We start from the raw sequence: 17,150 nt of genomic DNA, 5'->3' as shown, positions 1-17,150 counted from the left end.
TCCTATTTTAGTTATTCAATTATAAAAACAAATTATTTTGATCACTCAACTTTTGTTTTGCTTCCAATCAAATCACCAACGACAACACTGTTAATGATTTACTGGCATAGCAAGCCACGTCATAAGCAGCTTGCCATGTCAACAAAACCCTGAGCTCCACATGCATAAACTCTGCTCTCTGCTTTCCCTTTTTTTTCTCATCAGTGTTCAAAGTCTCTTTGGTTTCAAGTGAAAACTTTGAAACCCTAGTTCCTACTTCATCTCTAGTGTCAGAGTGAGCAATCACCAGCCAAGACTGTGATGGAAACGTTGGTTGTGTAGGTCTGAATGGTGGCGTAAAGCGTGATCTCGTGGGCAATTCAAAGTTAAGATCAGCATAGTGTCCTTATATTAGCATACATATGGTATTAATTGGGAAATAGCTTTCTATAATAGTACTATATTCTCACTTAATTTTTTTTTCAAGTTTTTGTTATGATTGTAGATTCAATTTCCCTTGTAAAGTTGTATTTCTACATGTATGAAATAGTTTAGAACATTCAAGTTCTATACAATGATAAATTTGTGCAGATAAGAGATTACATATTCAATGTTTTTTTTAAAATTGATTGCAAATTCAATACATCAATTGTTGTGTTTTTTTTAGTAAAATAGATATGTGCAGATAAGAGATTACATCAATGTTATAAACTACTAATTATGTATAACAAATGCCATTCACAATACACAATCATACAACACAGAGTTTTGATAGTTAAATAGGTATTTGCATTGATAACAAAATAGAATCACATTCAAATCCCAAGTTACTGTACAAAATTAGCAGCTTGACATGTTTTGTATCCAACAAGTTAACAAAAACCCCGATTCACATGCGATTCCTCTCAAAGTCAAACAAGAAAGAAGAAAACACTTTGCAAGTCTAGTTCCAAAAGCTAAGCCTATTTAATATTGCCACAACATGCGCAACGGAGCGGTCCTTTTGTTCATGTGCATCCTTGGATAAATCTTACTTGTTTTGTAGCTGAGCATTTCCATCATATTGAGATACTTTTCTTTTCTTTGGGTCATACTTTCAACTTGTGATAAGTCCCTCATTTACTTATCACAATTTCAACGATAGTCCCGGTTGGTGATTGCTCACTCCCTTGCCAGACACCAGAGAGGAAATAGGAACTAGGGTTTTGAAGCTTTCACCGGAAATCAAATGGGTTTAAACATTGATGAGAAAGGAAATTGAAAGTGGAGAGCAGGGTTTAGGCACGTGGAGCTCATAGTCTTACTGATGTGGCTTGCCACATCAGTATGCCATTAACGGCGTTTTCATTGGTGACTTAATTAGAAACAAAACAAAATTGAGTAATTAAAATAGAATTTTTTGTACTTGCATGACCAAAATAAGAATAGCACAATAATTTAGCGACTATTTGTGTGATTTACCTTCTGATGGAGCTAACATATGAAATATGCATTTGATTTTAATGATGGCTCTAATATAATAAATTAAGATATACAACAAAAACTAGGTAGGTCATAAATAACAAAATTTTCAAAAATAATTGAAAATTTTTAAGTTATTTGATAAATGAAGAACATTTCAGTACATATAAATTGGCTAAGGAAAAATAGAAATGGTATTTATTTTTTGCAATAAACTATGAGCATGTAATTAATAAACACCTTAACTTTAATACTACTACCCATCTTTGTTTAAAACTTATGCTTGTCTAAATTTGGAAAAGAAAACTCTTAATCATATATTAATTACTTTAAGAAAATTGATGTTCAACAATAAATAATATGTTCTATATTATTAGATCGAGTAATGATCAATAATCTCACATCAATTAAATTAATAAATATGGATATAAATTTTAAATTTAGGTTTCTCATCCAAGTAGGTTATTATTTTGGGTTCAATTAATAAACCCATGAAGCATATGTGGCTTACATTTAATTAACATTGTATCATAATTTGTATAATTGATTATTTCTTTGAAATATAGTTGTTCTTTGACAAAAAGCCATACTAAAGGATCTAATGGTCCCATATATATATATATATATATATATATCAATTTAATTCAATATATATATATATATATGTATACATATTGGTCTTTCGTTTGATCAATTCAAGCTATTAGGTTATTTATATCAACCGACACTCATATTTCATCAAATAGAATATTATTATTATGAACAATTATAAAATTTTATGGATGTCTACTGTAGCAACCGACACTACTATAGCAGCCGCCCATGTTCAACAATTGTTATTGTAGTAGCCACCCATGTTTTTACTATTTCACCAATCAATTCATTTTAAACAGTTGGATTAAATTAATCTTAACCGTCCATTTATCTCATGAATAGCTATAAATACTCTCTCATTTTTGTACGTGTAAAGATGAAACAAAAGGAACTAGAAATTACCAAGAAGTTTTTGTTATATATCCTTTCTCTTTTGTTTTCAATAATTATTTAATTTTAAAAATTTTATTTTAATTAGTATTTATCAAATCTAAATTTTGTCAAACTTCAAATATTTTTTTTTAAAACAAATTCCAAACTAATATATCTCAAACCCAACAAAACACCACTAAATGTTCATTAAAGTAAGTTGATTTTCTTTTAACTTTATAAAAAGAAAAATTAATGCTAATTTTTTTATTAAAGTACAAACCAATAATTGACCAGGCCTTTCAATTTTCATTTATCATTAATTAAGTACATAAAAAACTGATAAATCAGTTTTAGTTACAACCACACAACCAAGAGTTAAGAGGCTCAAGTTCTCTCCACTGTCTCTTTTTCTCATCTAACGTCCTTCAATCTTTCTTTAAATAGATAATATTATTTTAATAATTTCGTTAAGTTGACAACTATATATATATATATATATATATGTGAATATATATTTTTTAATGTTATAACAAATTGACAAACAGGGATATATATTTATTCAATGACGAGGGATTTATATAAATGGATTCCAAATGCCTAAATATTATCAAATAGACTCAAATGAAACATTAGTCTAAGGACTAATTAATTTATTTCCTTTCCGTAACGTTGGGGGGAAGGTTTTGGGGTTATGATCAACGATTTACATGTCTATAAGTCAAAGAAACAAAAGTTTAGGTTGCCTACTTTTATGTCAAGGTCAACATTTTTAGCTGCATGGAAACTTAGATATTGCCCACGAGGAGGTTTATATATATATATATATATATATATATGAGTGTGGTTCTTTAATTTGTCATATGAATTTATATAAATCTCAATATATGTATATCACATGTTTATGTTTGATAAATTTCTGTTTATATATATACATACGCAAGAATAAGTCAATTTCTTTTATACATGCTTGTCCTAAATAAATAATTAATATAATTATTTGTATTAAACTTTAGTCAATATATATGCCTAAAAGCCAAAGAAGATTGATAAAAATAATCATGATGTTAAGAATTGAATGGAATACAAAATATGAATAGATTATTGCAAAGTAATTGCCAAAAAGGAAGGGTTATCTCAATTGGCTCAAGTTTATTGCATTTTTTTAGTCACATGAACATTGTGCTCAATGTTGTAATACATGGCAATCCTTTCTTTGTCCTTATGTGAACTATAGACTTCTTATCATCAAGTAAACATTTTCCGTTTCCTAAAATCAAACTTTTGAATAGCCATTATTATTATTATTATTATTATTTGACAATATGGATGAGTCTATGTGTATTACTCTTTATTATTAGGTCTCAATTATATATTATATTGAGAAAGAGTTGAACCCTCAATTTTCATATAAAAGTTAAATTTCTTACTACTCAATTATTTTCTACGAGTAACAAAACCAAATTTATACATCATATTAATTTTATTTTTTGTTTATTTAGAAAATATTAATAACTCTTTAATTTTAATTTTTCAAAAGAAAATATAGATTATTTAACAATATGTAATTGTAATTGCAGCAAAAACCATAATTTCCTTTTAAGAGAGGAAATGATCTTATGTTTTTTTTAAATATATATAAATGTTATATTTAAAATTGTTACTGATGTATTTTTTATTTTTTAGAAAAGCGACATCGTCACGAAACCCGCAGACAAACACGTGGGGAGCAGTCTTCACCACCGAATCGCTCTCACTCAGCTGCGAGATGGGAATCGAACTCGGGGAGAACGCCGACATTCGGCGCGAAACACCCCTACTGCGAGGACTCGATACGCATAGATCGAATAGTGCGTTGGCTCATCGATGTAATTCTATTGAAGCGAGGAAATAAGAAGAAAAAAAAACATTTTTAAAGCCTAAAAAATAAAAAAAAACTGATGAAATTGAGCTGATTTATAGCAATCAAAGAAGCCGCACATTGTGTTCAGGCATAATAATGAAAGAAGAAATCATTTTGATCTAAATAACCTCTTGCATTTAAATCATGGCTATGAATTTATCAAAGTAGGTCGGTGGAGATTAAAGAAAAAAAAGAAGAGAGAGACATGGTCATTCAATAAGTACTTTGATTCATCTACAAAGTGGAATGACTAAAAACGAGTGCAAAATTTCAAAGTGTCAGAACATGAGAGAGAGAGAGAGAGAGAGAGAGAGAGATGAGATGAGATGAGATGGTGGGAATCCATTAGAATGAGGTACCTAATTTTGTGGTGTAGAACTGTTTGCCAGCAGCGCTGTGCTCTTGCTCTTTGCTCTTTGCTCAATAATAAGGGATGATGGCAGGTTGGAAAAAAAGTCTAATGATGAATAGTTTTGAAAAAGGTGGGGGCCTCTTGGATCCAAAACACACACACTCTCTCTCTCTCCCTCTCTTTCTTTTGTTTTCATCACTTTGGTAATAATAATAATAATAATAATAATAATAATAATAATGTTGATAAAAAAATAATAAATAAAAATTACCTTCACCTCTTTAGTTCATTCTTATTCTTTTATTACTATATTGTACAAGTGTGATGATCTCTATTCATTTATATAGAGTGAAAAAGAGAGAGAGAGAGAGAGGTATATATATTTGGGTAAGAGGTTTTTATCAAGGGAGCTAGGAATAAGGTTTGGTTGTGTAGTAGTGGTGATGGAAGAGCAGCTGAACCCTTTGGCAGTAACTCATCTACTTCAGCACACTTTGAGGAGCTTGTGCATACATGAAAACTCTCAGTGGGTTTATGCTGTCTTTTGGAGGATTCTTCCCAAGGAACTACCCACCACCCAAGTGAGAATTTTTATTCCATCTCATCTTCCTAAATTTAAATTCTCTGATGTGTTTGTTTTCTAAAATTACTGAAGTTTTGATTTGACTAGATGGGATCTACAAGGAGGAGCTTATGATAGGGCTAGAGGAAACAGGAGGAACTGGTGAGAGCTGTTGTTGTTGTTCTTGTTGTTGTTTGTGGTTTGTGGGAAATTAAGGATTGTTTTTATTTTTTTGGGTTTTTGATGATTGGAGATCATTTGTAGGATATTGGTTTGGGAAGATGGTTTCTGCAACTTTGCAGCTTCTAATTGTGGGGAGCAAACAAATGAAGGGATGCAAATGAAGGGATTGCAACCTGAGCTTTTCTTCAAGATGTCTCATGAGATCTACAGCTATGGTGAAGGGTACTTAGAAAAAAAAACATTAATTATTGCAAAATCATGATCAGTTTCTTTTTTTCTTTTTTTAATTTTTTTTTTCTGTTTATAAAAAGAAAGACAAACATAGATTTATTGATGATGATTTATGGGCAGTTTGATAGGGAAAGTAGCAGCAGATCATAGTCATAAATGGGTGTTCAAAGAACCACAAGATCATGAAATAAATTTCCTTTCTGCATGGAATAACCCTGCTGATTCAGTGAGTACTATTACTTTGCTTTCTTTTTTTTATATTTAATTATCAACTTGTATTTATTGAACTCTTTAAGATAAGAAATTAAGTCTTGTCATTTGTTATTTTCAGCAACCAAGGACATGGGAAGCTCAATTCCAATCTGGAATCAAGGTTTAGATTAATCATTTGTACTTCCCTAATTATAATAAATAATATTACATACTCTCTTTTTACAAATTAAACTCTTAATTATTTCATCATGCAGACCATTGCTCTTGTTGCAGTAAGAGAAGGTGTTGTCCAATTAGGAGCCATCAACAAGGTCTCTCTTTCTCTCTCTCTCTTTTTCTAGAAACAATATTACAGACACAGACATGTGAATGAATGCATGCATGCATGGGAAGCAAACACACGTGCATGAGAGAAGCTAGCCATGCATGGGAGTAGTGAAGTAATTAAGTTTGTGATTGATGATGATGATGATTGATGATTGATGAATGATGAATGATGAATGATGATGATGTAGGTGGTGGAGGACTTAAGCTTTGTAGTACTACTAAGGAAGAAAGTTTAGCTACTTAGAAAGCATCCCAGGAGTGTTACTACCACATCCATCATCAACTGCATTCCCAATCAAAATGGATGGACAAGAACATAACTGGGCATTTCATGGAGCACAAGCAATAGCACCTCCAATGGAAATGTATGAACATTATAGTGTTTCTTCTCAAATGAGGATAACTCCATCCATGAGTAGTTTAGAGGCGCTTTTGTCGAAGCTTCCATCGGTGGGAGCTGGACCGGGGGCGGGGATGGGGACATCACCTTCGTCGTCGGGAGGATACTACGAAGGGGCGATGATCATGCCCGGGACGAGGCCGGCGCAATTGGAGCTGATGGGGATGGAGAGGATGGTGAAGGAGGAGATGGAGGAGTATGGACATGAAGGGCCATTGGAAATGGGTGGGGAGAGTAGTAGCTCAATATCCCCTTATTACCTTAATAATATTACTAAACCAAGTGAAGGGTTTTGAGCTTAATTATGAAGAAGTTGTTTGTTGTTGTAGTAGTACTAGTAACTAGATTTTTACTAGTATGAGAACTTTCTTTGCTCTTTGTTTGACTTCTTTTTCTTTTTCTAAAAAAATCAAGTCTCATGCATCACCATCTTATGTAAACTTACTTCTGCCTTTGTAGTAATTACAAGCCATTATAGACTTTATATATATAGATATATATATATGGGTTTCTCATAGTAAATATATGTTGCAAGTATTGAGTGCATTAGAATCACCATGATAGTTTATGTTTGTTTTGTATTGGTTAAGTTGGGTAGGGTGCATATGTTTATGAACATATAAATGCACTTTTGATTCATTAGATATGACCAAATTTTCATTTTATTTTTTTGCAAACAAAAATTTTTTATTTCGGTGAGAAGTCTAAACTATATCTATTTTTTTTTTATTTTGAATAAAAATTAAAACCATATATATATATATATATATATATTTGTTTTTACATAGAGCGAAGATTATTTCTGCAATCTTCAAACCAAATGCGGTTGTTTTATATCAGCATTCATCGTTAACAAATTTTGATTTCACACATCAAAATGAAACTTCTTTCGAATGAAAAATACTGAAAAATTTAATGTGTTTATAAGCGATAATTGTAACAAAGAATTTAACTATGTGAAAAAAAAAGTTAGTAAAGTTGAATTCCTCCTCACATGCTAAATAATAAAAATAATGCTCTCTATCCATTTTGTGAAAAAGAAAAACTTGCCTGAATATGAGTAACCAACAAATAAGAAAAAAACAGCAATCTGTTCAACCCCTGAATAACACGAATCTTCAACGACACGGCTGATCGACAAAACAAAAAAACACACGCAAGTAAAACCTAAGATCCAGAAGAAATGTTATGGTTAATAATTTTCAAATGCAATATATATATATATATATATATATATTGACAGAAGCCAGACAGTTATTTAGGGGTCATGTCAAGAAGCCCATCTCTCTATCTGACTCATCACATGTGACTTGTTTTTTTATATGTCATGATGCACAGAAATTTGTTTGTGCTGCAATCTACCCCCCTCTAGATCTCTGAAAGCAACTTCTAGTTTTCCCTTCTTTCAAGTACTACAGTGCCTTCTTAATCTCCAGTTTGTACTGATGATTTCATAAATAACCAAAAAAAGGTTGAAAATTAGTCTAAACTGAAGATCAAAACAGAGCATGTAATTGTTTATACATATATATATATATATATATGTATGATTTGTACATAAGGAATCATAAAAGAAAGAAAGAGAAACAAAGAAACTGGAAAAACAAAATACTTAAAAACACATGAATGTGTTTAACATAAAAGGGAAGGTCTAAGGTTGTCACTTAAATTCATAGGAATAAATAAATAAAGACAACAATGGTTATGTGGGGCTTAAGCATCAAGGTGTCAACAAAATGGAAGGAAAAAACAGAAAAAGGCTGCAAAGATGAAATAATACCTTATTGGAGAAAAGAATTAAAAGAATTAGCAGCACTCAGTGACATCCACCCTAAATGCTGAAGTGTGCAGAAACCATTTTGATAATGTGGAAAGCTCCAAAAGTCAGGTCAAATAACTGGATCATTGTCTTTTGAATGAGAGGTCATGAGGACAATGGCAAGCACATGAACCTCTGGACATGTCAATGATCATCAGGAACATTTTTTGTCTTCAATTTCCCTGTAGAAATCAATTCAAAAGGCAAACCAATCTAGTATTGCACATTGGCATAATTGACACAAAATGGTAACTATTGTCACAGACAAGGAAATTCAAGCCTGGATCAGTCAACAGGAAATCTTTGTAGACTTGCAAATGGCAAAGTTGCAGACACTAATAGACCTCTGCAAACCTGCAAAAAATTTTACTTGGAAACGGAATGCAAGAGGTGTGTTTCAAGTCAGAGCATATATGTCCTATGTATTGCAACATTCAGTCTGGTCAACACTGGCAAACTAACAGTCAAACTTCATAGTGATAGATACTAGCAAACACACCCATATTCAAGATTCACCATAAATATATTGAAGAAAAAGAATAGAGACAAGTAACTGTAATACAACAATAAGACAGATACACGTGGTTTACGCAACTCTCAGCTTACATCCATCAGTATGCCAAAACCGACATTCACTACCAATGATAAGAAGATTATAAGGGTTTATGAAGATATTAATAACTTCCTTATGAACTTTTGGGAACATAATCTTATTGATGGCATCTAATTTCTTAGTAACACCAACAAGATTGATTAATACTCCTTGGATATGTAAAATCACCAAAGAGAACAAGAGAAACCCGTCTTCTCTTAAACCCAACTTCTTACAAGAAAACCCTTCTCACCTCATTCACTCCACTTACCTTTATCTATTTTCAAGAAAAATATATAGCACATTATGTAAAACATATCCTAATGAACCTAAGCAAGACAACTAAATTATTAAGGAAGTTTGGATATCACCAAACCTTACTAATTGACCACATCCAAGAAGAGTAACCAGCCATAAGAGAAAATATTCTGCAACCAAACATCAATAAGAGAAAAAAAAAAAAGCATGATTGATTGCTATGAGGACATCATGTAACTTAAGCCAAAGTTGTTTAAAAAAAACCAAAGAACAAAAAAGATGAACAAAGTAAACATAAGAATTCAAACAGATTGTTATAAGCAAGACTTCGAATACAAAATTTGTCATGTAAACCATTGAATGCCTAAAGCCACATGAACAGTAGTAATAAAAGGTTATTAACATGTAGTCCCTGCCAACCAAGTATCTGGTCCCAAAGTGGGACTCATTGTCAGCTAGGCCAGCTTCAACATCAGCCTTCAGACTTTGCAAGGACAACCAATTAGGATGCCCACCAAGAGAATATTACAAAATAAACATAATAGGAAATAATTGAAGAATAAAGTTCAGTGATACAGCTGTACAACAAGGTGCTCTGCAGTATAAATCTCATGAAAATGCACCATTTCAAAAAGCAGAAAGCATTCTTTTGAGAATCCTCAGTCTCTAGAAGCTGATTATCAAACCATATGCCCCATCTCTGAGGTACAAGCTCAACAGAACGGAGAAACAAGGTTGGAACTAGTAAACACCAATCAATTCATAATTCTAAAATCCTAGCCACCATATAGCTTTGGTAAGTCATGTAATAGCTGTTACCTAAAATGATTGCACAAAAGATAACTTTTCAATTCTACAATGGAACTGCACAAAACACGGGTAACAAAGCAACCTATCAATTATTCAAGATAGATACTATAGGTTAATTATATCCATGAAGAAGGACAATTGGTGTTGCCCTGACAAATGTTGATCAAAATTAAACCGCATGAATTACACTTGCAATGACATGCTGAGGCAATCATCAATCAACCACGCACAGAACACATGATTAGACAGTTGATAATGCAACCAAATGCGGATAAACAGGGTTTAAATAATATATTTTAGGATTATATCATGCTTTCAGAATCTAAATTGTATCTATATGCTATAATTGATGATGATTGATTAACATTTTTTGTTGTTTGATAAATTAACGCTTTGAATATCTTTGCATAGTTTCTGGCAACCCTAAAAATCAGCTTATGGAGGAGACAACAGTCTCCAAATAAATTATCTTGTTTGTCAGTTTTCTCCCCATATTTCTTTGTTTCTCAAGCTTATTAAATAACTATATAATATTTATAATTTCTAATACCCAAAAATTCTGATATTTCCAGTTATAAAAAATCTGCAAGCCTTATATGTATCCATAGTACCTAGGATGGATCAAGCTTTCAAATCACGTTAATATAAAATCCACACTCAGATAATGATTATGTCAAATCCAATAAAAACCTCTGGAACTGTATTGACAGACTAACCTATATTTACAGTTGATTTTCGTAGGAGCATTGCACATTCTAGCAAATTGTCTCTATGTGAGATTACATATCACTATGCTTACAAGTACTTCTCATCATTTCAGATAAAATGCTTCACAGTCCTCTCTTTAAGACATCAATTATAATGGAAGCATGCTATATCAACGTATTTTCTATTTAAGCTTAATATTTTGCACTATACTTTATATCATGAACACTAGCTTCATCAGCCAATTGATCAAATATTCATAAAAGAGCATTTAACTTAATTTTTTCAAATAAATATTTGGAATTCATCCAAGTTTTTAAAACAAACTTTGCGCAAGTAGGTAATTATTTATATACACGTATGGGAATTAAAATCCTATAATCCAATATAAGAGTTATCAATCCCTTTAGCCATTCTTAATATGCATAGATGAAGTTGGTTCTTCAAAGGACTACTAATATTAGGGATCTTTGGACCATCACATTTATTCCGTGGGCCAAAAACACAATAACAGATATATAGTCTAATTCTTACATGGTTATTGCTATTATCATCATATAGCATTTCTGTTTAAGTTGTGCAATTCAATAATTTATGGTTATTTCTGTGTTGTCAATTATTATTTGTTAGCCCTTGTTTAGTTTAATAGGGTAATAATGCCATTTAGGGTTATGTTGATAATCTTTATTCTTTTATTCTATTTACAAGAGTGCAACACCTTCTAGTTTGTGTAGAAGACTACTTTTGAGTCTTCACATCTATCAAAGAATTACCCTCATCTTTGATTTGTTACTCAAGTTACTTTGCATCTAACAAGGTATGAAAGCCCAATTGATTGATTGTTTGCAATGTGGCCAGTTAAAATAGAGTAACAATTATCAAGTGATTAAATAATTGCCACACCTTAATTTAGTATATATGAATAGGAAGATGAATATATGATAATTGAATATCATCCTATCACCTTAAGATTTGGGGTTGAATTGGGCCCAAATAATAAACCCAATGTTTTGAAAGACAGTGTCTTGCTAAGTCATGTTCCAAATGGCAGCTTCATGAGTCTTCTGTAAAGGCAACTAAGACCCAGGCTTCATCATTGAGTATAAAAGGCATCAAAGAGAGAGTTTTGATAGGACAGAAGGCAAGAGGAAAAGGAGGTGGTGGCTGAAGAAGAGGAATACCTATATAAGGCTCTGAAAAGAGAATAAATAAACACTGGAGAAAAGGCTGAAATGCGTGGATCAAAGCAGCAGTCCTTTGTGTGAAGAATAGGGAGTCCTTCCTTCTTGTATCTTGTTGTTGCATGAACAATGCTTAGATTTATGTCTCCCTTTTGTTGTAACTCAGACATGAAGGTGTAAAACATTACCTTAGGATTGGGATTAGCCCAAAGTTGCAGTGGATGCTTATTCTTGTGTTTTGTCAGACTCTTATCTAATTAATAGTACATCATTTTTATTTGGTTTTATCATTTGCACTTGCACAGCTTGTGAATATGAAAGCTTTCTATTTGCATAATCATAGAAACCCCAGGTGCGCTGAAAGGTGAACCTGGGTCTTGGACATCTTAAGAACAAACTTGAGATTTTTGATTAAGATTTCTTAAGGGCAGATTAAATTGTCACTAAACCAAAAGAGTTTATGTAACATTTAACCACCACAAAAGTAGGGGGATTAGTCCAATCTAAACACCTTGCTACTTCTTCAAAGAGAATGGTAAGCATCTCAGGACAATTGCCCTTCAAAATGATTTACCTGAACCTAATAGAACCTTAGCATATTCTCCACTCCTCTTTACAGTGAACTCTCAATCCTAGGATTATTTATATCTGAATTTTAGCCCTCGCAGCCTTGATTCTTCCCACTCTTAGCCCTTGTTAATTGTAGTTTCATCATTTTAGTTTTGCCAACTCCAGTTTCTTCGCGGGTATTAGCAATATTATACTTCTTGTTCCTATCAACTATTCACCACAACCAACATTTATTGCGAGTATTGACAATGTTGTACTTCCAGATCCTACTAGTTGTCACACAAGATGATAAACACTTTACAACACCTTGTTGCATATTGAAGAAGACTTAGGGTCATTGTGAATGACATTTCTTTTGCTTTTATTGTTATTATCTTGTATCACTTACACTATTCACATTGTTAAGTACATTCAACTTGGAAAATTAGGTGGTTTTAAAAAGGCACACTTATTAATAAATAAGGAAATAAATTTAGAGGAGAAAAATTAGGAGGTTTACATGTAGTTGCTATTTTTTAAAACTACTGATTAAATTAAGGAATTAACTAATCAATTAGAGATAATTGAAGAAGTGGCAAAATTAGCACTTGCCATAAAAGTCAAAAAAAAAAAAAAGATGAAGATAGAACAAGGTTGGTGTTTTGGTGGAAGCATGTGACAAAGGAAACACAAAAGGACTTCAACAAGCCAAATTCAACAAGAAATCAAAGCAAGTAAGTGAACTTTTTTATTTGATTTGATTTCTTGTGAATTTGGCTTGTTGAAGTCCTTTTGTGTTTTTCCTTTGTTGCTTCCACCAAAACACCAACTTTGTTCCATCTTCGACATTTTTTTTTTGTTGTGACTTTTATGGCAAATACTAATTTTGCCACCTCTTCAATTATCTCTAATTGATTAGTTAATTTCTTAATTTAATCATTAGTTTTAAAAAATAGCAACTATGCATGTAAATCTCCTAATTTTTCTACTCTGAATTTATTTCTTTATTTATTAATAAGTGTGCCTTTTTAAAACCACCTAATTTTCCTCTCCTAAATTTATTTCATTCCTTATTAGTAAGTGTGCCTTTTTAAAATTCTAATAAACACTAATTGAAAGCATTAAATATAAGGCCTTAAAAAAAAAAAAAAAAAAGATAGGCGCGCCTTTTTAATGTCTGGCGCCCGGTAAAAAGCGTCTGCCTAGGCTTACCTCGTTGGAGGTGCCCCGCCCAGAGAGTGTTGAGGCGCTAGGGCCTCGCCACGCATGAGAGCCTTTTTCTCTTTTAATAGCACTGATATAGAACTCAAGTGCATCATTTGAATTAATATACAATTCTAAGGATTTTATTTTATCATTATATAGAGCTCAAGTGCAAATTTTGAATTTATAAACAATTCCAAGTGTTTTACTGTATCACTTGCTATGAATCTGGCCTCAAAATTCTATATTCATGAATCCTTGAAGCTTATAACTTTTTTTTTTTTTGGGAAAAAACTTATGAAGGCCTCAAGGACATTTATGGAAGACTATTGGTATTCCAAATGGCGGCGCATAATTCCTTGTCCTCAATTCGCCAAATCCAGCTTTTGACTGGGTTCAAAAACAAACTTGGGGTGAGGGGACATCACGAAGTACAAAGATTTACGAAGTCAGTGTTTCAAACATTGACTTCATATCTCATAACCTTCAAACCTCATAAAGCCAGTCTTTCAAATGGCAGCTTCATATCTCTAATTTTTCCAAACCTCATAAAGAGAATACTTGAAATGACGGGTTTTAATTTTTCACATCCTTCTCCCTGAAGCTCATGTTTGACACAGCCGACTTCAAATGCTAGGTTTAAGCCACCCTTTTCCTTTTAAAAGAGAAACCTCATGGAGCCCACATTTCAAACAAACATTTTTATGGGAAATTATGAAGCCAGCATTCGATACACTGACTTCATAATTCCCAACTCATATCTCTAAAGCTCGCATTTGCAGCGTTGGCTTCAAAGATCTCTTTTTCAAAAAGCCAGAAATTCATGAACCCAGCATTTGGAATGACAGCTTCTCTGACTTATCAATGTAATCATAGCGAAATATAGCCATATTAGCATAGGTTTGAGCATTTATTTTGATTAAATTTTATAAATTTTTGGGTTTCTTTGCATGGTCAAGTATGAAATTTCATTAGCTTATCTTGCAAACAGGTTAGGTGTTCATTTTTATAGTTTTGGCCATAGCTTTTGTGCTATGATTGTCTGTGTGAAAATTGCATAACTTCGGGTGTTGATTTAGTGTTTCTTTGTCTTCTTTGGAAGATATAACAAAGGATGAATCATGGAGAGCATGGTAAAGCATCAAAACAGAGAATATGAGGCAGCAGCTCTAAGGAATAGGTGTTGCAGCACTTGTTGAACAAACTGTGCCCACATCAGAGCTTACTCAAAAGCTCTAATTCAAAGCCATGAGCACTGCAGGCCCTAGGAATCTAGCTCTTCTCATCGTGTTTTTGAGAATAAAAATAGGGCGCTGCAGTGCCCATGAAAAGGGGCCACAGCACCCTATCATAGTTATTCATTCTAACTCATATCAGCAAAACATATATCAAGTATATGACATCCTGACAATTTTTATCTCAGGGATTTCGTTAGAGCAATAACATTATGTTTTTAAAGTACAAGGATATTGACTATTAATATCTTTTGAGTTAAGTTTAGAAAACCCTAATGATATTCTTATTTAAAGAGAGTTCACACCTCAACTATATTTTGGTGGGAAAGACTATTCTTTTAATTCAAATATCATATCCTTCTTTCAATAGTTTGTTTATATGTTTTGGATTGCATTAACAAAGAATCAAGAGCCAGGTGTGAAGAAAGAAAAGGGATCTTGGGTGACACTAAAGCAGAAGCTCTACTATGACAGCATGACTGTTTGGACTGTAGCAGCTTCTTTGGAAGGATTTGTTTATGCCATGGAGTTTCATGATGAAATTAAAGCAATTATTGTTTGTTTAGATGGCTCCAAATACACATATTGGTCTTATATGATAATAGATTTTCTTTAAAAAAAAATGTTGAAGTATATAAATGGATTTTTAATTATGCATGTTCTTAACATGAAGCATTACCATTCTGTAAAAAGTTTGCCTAATCACAAAAACCACCTTTGGGAGTGGCATATCCTAAGCAGAAATCATCACATGGATCAACAATGGTATTACTCAAAATATTGGTTTTCAATTATTAAAATTTTCTGCTACTAAAGCTGCATGGAATTTTCTAACAAATTTATATATGCATAATAATCCAAGGACAAGTACAAGCTGTTCGCAAAGATATTCTTCTATTTACAATTTTTATGTGAAATTAAGTATGTCATGGGATCAATTAGTGCTTAGGGAGCCTATTGAATTGCAAGCAATTCTAGCTTCTTTTCTCATATATAGAGAAAAACAATTTTTGACTCAATTGTTAATGGCATTAGAAGTAGATTTTGAGTCAATTAGGGATCTCTCTTACATTGCACGCCCTGTACTATTATTGATGCAACTATAAGTAAATTTATTGCAGAAAAATCTCATTCGACTCTTTCTCCCATCTCTATCAATAGTAAACTCGAAATACTCCCATCTCTGTCATTAGTAAACTCAAAATACTTCCATTGCTACAACTAATACAAGCTCAATTCAAACTCACAACAAAACCAATGCAATGTTATTAAAAGCGAGAAATGCGCTCAAACAAGATGAGGCAAGGCCTTGACCCCTTAACACCCTCAAGGCGGAACCCTTTTAATGAGGCGAGCCCAGGTAAGCACTTTTTGCCATACCCCAAGCATAAAAAGGCGTGGCTTTTTTTTTTTTTGGGCTATCAGCCCTATATTTAGAAGACATTTGGTTTGCGGAATGGGAATTGGTGGCAATAGGAATTAGAATAAAAAACTATGTTTGGTTGGAAGTGCAATTCATTGGGAATGGAAAAAGTAAAAGAAGAGAATGTAGTAAAATGACTTTTTTGCCCTTAGTGTAAATAAATAGTATTTAAATATTGTTTATGATAATTTTTTAGTGTAAGAAGGTTTGCATATCTTATTTACTTAAATTATCATCAAGTATTAATTAAATAATTCATATAAATTATTATTAATTTTAATTGTTATAATTAAGTATTCTAAATAAATATTTAGTGTTGGTTCTTTTTAAAATAAACAAAAAATGGCTCAAACTTATTCATTTTTAAATAATTTAAATATTATTATTCATTTTAATTCTTATAAGTAAATATGTACAACAAATAGATTACATAAGTATTGTTACTAATTTTACTTATTATAACTAATACATTTTCTTTATTCCTATAACAACAGAAAAAAAAAATTTAGAAGCTAGCCCTCTCCATTACCCTAAAAACAATTTAGAAAAAAATCGTGGGAGCAATTCTGAGAGTGGGTAAATTAGTCAATAGCCTTCAATTTCTCTCCACTACCCTCAAATTTAGGGGTAATGGAAGCTAACCCACAATTCCTCCTACTTGGGATTCTATTCCCATTCCTGTGCTTATACAAACGGGTATTGGTCTTGAAGTATGTTTCTATTTCCATTCCCGGGGATTAATAACCCAATCCAAACGCCCCCTAATGCTTTCAATTAGTGTTAATTGGGATTTTAAAAAAG

General features: G+C 32.2%; 1 pseudogene; it reads left to right on the top strand.

The window, feature by feature from the left end:
• The first annotated feature begins 4,997 nt into the window (after positions 1-4,997).
• Positions 4,998-6,968, top strand: LOC120283633 (annotated as a pseudogene).
• The last annotated feature ends 10,182 nt before the right edge of the window (positions 6,969-17,150 follow it).

This window comes from Dioscorea cayenensis, chromosome 3, assembly GCF_009730915.1.
Source record: "Dioscorea cayenensis subsp. rotundata cultivar TDr96_F1 chromosome 3, TDr96_F1_v2_PseudoChromosome.rev07_lg8_w22 25.fasta, whole genome shotgun sequence".
NCBI classification, from domain to species: Eukaryota; Viridiplantae; Streptophyta; class Magnoliopsida; order Dioscoreales; family Dioscoreaceae; genus Dioscorea; species Dioscorea cayenensis.
Note: the sequence above shows the minus strand (reverse complement) of the source record. Positions and strands in the feature narration are given on the sequence as shown.